The sequence below is a fragment of the Mustela putorius genome, unplaced genomic scaffold (genome assembly GCF_011764305.1).
Source record: "Mustela putorius furo isolate JIRA1106 unplaced genomic scaffold, ASM1176430v1.1 tig00004035_pilon_pilon_pilon, whole genome shotgun sequence".
Taxonomy (NCBI): domain Eukaryota; kingdom Metazoa; phylum Chordata; class Mammalia; order Carnivora; family Mustelidae; genus Mustela; species Mustela putorius.
In genome coordinates, this window is record NW_025422171.1 from 1431788 (window position 1) to 1435123 (window position 3336).

Genomic DNA, 3336 nt, shown 5'->3' on the forward strand with positions numbered 1-3336 from the left:
AATTTAAGCCATTCTGATTGGTGTGAGGAGGTATCTCACTGTGGGTTTTTTTTTTTAAGATTTTATTTATTCATTTGACAGAGATCAAAAGTAGGCAGAGAGGCAGGCAGAGAGGCAGGCAGAGAGAGAGAAGGGGAAGCAGACTCCCTGCTGAGCAGAGAGCACGACGTGAGGCTTAATCCCAGGACCCTGGGATCATGATCTGAGCCGAAGGCAGAGGCTTTAACCCACTGAGCCACCCAGGAGCCCCTCTCATTGTGGTTTTGATTTGTCTTTCCCTGATGTGGAATGGTGCTGAGTGGTTTTTTTTTTTTTTTTTTTTTTTTTTTTTTTTTTTTGATGCTGAGTACTTTTTCATGTGTCTCTTGGCTATCTCCAATGTCTTCATTGGAGGAATGTCTGTTTGTGTCTTCTGCCCACTTCTTTTTTTTTTCTTTTTTAAGATTTTATTTATTTATTTGTCACAGAGAGAGAGAGAGAGAGCATGTAAGCACAAGTAATGAGAGAGGCAAGCAGAGGGAGAAGCAGGCTCCCTGCTGAGCAGAGAGACTGATGCAGGACTCAGCCCCAGGACCTGGGATCACGACCTGAGCCGAAGGCAGACGCTTAACCAATGAGCCACCCAGGCATCCCTTCTGCCCATTTCTTGATTGGATTTTTTTTGTTGTTGTTCTTTGGGTGTTGAGTATGATAAGTTCTTTATAGATTTTGGATACTAGTCCTTTATCTGATAAGACATTTGCAAATTTATTCTCCCATACTATATTCTGTTGTGATTGAGTTCCAATTTCAAAGCTTTGTGGTCTGTAAATATACAGGGAATGATCCCAGTCTTCTTGTAGTTGAGACTTTATCTGTGACCCAGGATGTGATCTATTCTGAAGAATGTTCCATGTGCACTTGAGAAGAATGTGTATTTTGTTGCTTTATGATGGAATTCTCTGAATATATTTGTGAATATATCTGGTCCAGTGTGTCGTTCAAAACCGTTGTTTCCTGGTTGATCTTCTGCTTAGATGATCTATCCATTGCAGTGTGTCGGGTGTTTAAGTCCCCTATATTATAATACTATTGTATTATTATCAATGTGTTTTTTAATTTTGTTATTAATAGGTTAATATAATTGGCTGCTCCCATGTTAAGAGCATAAATATTTACAATTGTTAGATCTTCTTGTTGGATAGACCTTTTAAGTATGATAAAGTGTCTTTCCTCATCTCTTACTACAGTCTTTGGTTTAAAATCTCACTTGTCTGTTATAAGGATAGCCACCTCAGCTTTCTTTGGATGTCTATTAGCCTGATAAATATTTTCCCACCCCTTTACTTTAAATCTGAAAGTGTCTTTGGGTCTAAAATGAGTCTCTTGCAGACATTATATTGATGGGTCTTGCATTTTTATCCAACATGATACTCTCTGTCTTTTAATTGGGGCATTTAGCCCATTTACATTCAGAGTAACTACTGAAAGATATGGATGTAGTGCCATTGTATTACATGAAAGTCACTGTTTCTGTATATTGTCTCTGTTGCTTTCTGGTCTTTGTTATTTTGGGGTTCTCTCTTTGTTTAAAGGATCCCTCTTAATATTTCCTGTAGGCCTGCTTTGGTGATCACAGATTCTTTTAAGTTTCTGTTTGTCCTGGAGGCTTATTTCTCCTTCCATTTTGAATGACATCCTACCTGGATAAAGTATTCTTGGCTGCACATTTTTCTCATTTAGCACCCTGAGTATATCATGCCAGTGCTTTCTGGCCTGCCAGGTCTCTGTGAATAAGTTTCCTGCCAGTGTAATGTTTTTACCCTTGTAGATTACAGACCTCTTGTGCCAAGCTGCTTTTAGGATTTTCTCTTTGTCTCTGAGATTTGCATGTTTCACTATTACATGTCAGGGTATGGACCTGACATATAATGGACATACTTTTACTGATTTTTTTTTTAGATTTTTATTTATTTATTTGATAGACAGAAATCACAGGTAGGCAGAGAGAGGAAGGGAAGCAGGCTCCCTGCTGAGCAGAGAGCCTGATGTGGGGCTCGATCCCAGGACTCTGGGATCATGACCTGAGCTGAAGGCAGAGGCTTTAACCCACTGAGCCACCCAGGCACCCCTTTTTACTGATTTTTAAGGGGAACTCTTCGTGCCTCTTGGACTTGGATGCCCGTTTCCTTCCCCATGTGAGGGAAGCTCTCCACTATAATTTGCTCCAATGTATGTCCTGCCCCCTCTCTCTTTCCTCTTCTTCTGGGACCCCAATTATTCTAGAATTGTTTTGCTTTATGATATCAGTTATCTCTTGAATTCTCCCCTTGTGATCCAGTAGTTGTTTATCTCTCTTTTTCTCAGCTTCTTTATTTGCCATCATTTTGTCTTCTATATCTCTAATTCTTTCTTCTGCCCCATTTATCATGGCAGTTAGAGACTTCATTTTTTTTTTTTTTTAAATTTTAAGATTTTGCATCTACAAACCTTGTGGACTCCTGTGGTGCACACCTCTGTTGCTCTTTCTGGGGTAAGAATGGTGGTCTCACTGTTTGTGTTGCTTGCTGGGCCTCTGCTCAGAGGGCAGTCACCCAACTATGCTGTGGTTCAAGATTTATGGCAACCCTGAGCTGACAGGCCATTCCTGGGTTCACTGATTATAGCCAGCTTCCCCACTCTGATGCCTGGAACTTTACTGTACTCAGACACTCCCCCTCTTTTTGTGACCTCAGGGTCTTGAGACCACACTGTCGCACCTAGCATTCTGCCTGCTTCATCACCTGGGTGCCTTTCAGTCCTTCACTGGAACAGACTTTTAAAAGTTCTGATTTTGCATTCGGCTGCTCTATCACTTCCTGGTAGCAGCCTAGGTAGTCTCCCTGACCCTGTGGTTTATCTTCCCATATATCACCTCCGATTCACTTCTCCGCACATCCTACCTTGGAGAACATGGTCGCTTTTCTATTGTAGAGTTGCAGCTATTTTTTTCTTTGATTCCTAATAGTTTTCAGGTGTTCTGAATGATTTGGTAGCTATCTAGCTGAATTCCTGGGACCAGAGGAAATTAAGGTCTCCTACTGTTCCACCATCCTAGACTCTCTAACTCTTTTTCTTCATTTCTGTTAGATTTTTTTCCTTTTCTTCTTCTTCTTATTTTTTTTTTTTTAGGACATTTTACAGTGCTTAAGCATTTTTGTGTTTCTTCTATTTTTTTCTTTGTTTCTGAAGCAATTCTCTTCTGAATTTTGTTACCTCATATCTGCTTTTTTTTGGTTCCCATGTTGTTCTTTCAATTCTCTATAATTCTTAATGTATTTTAACCAGTTTTCTTTTTAAAGACTTTATTTATTTGAG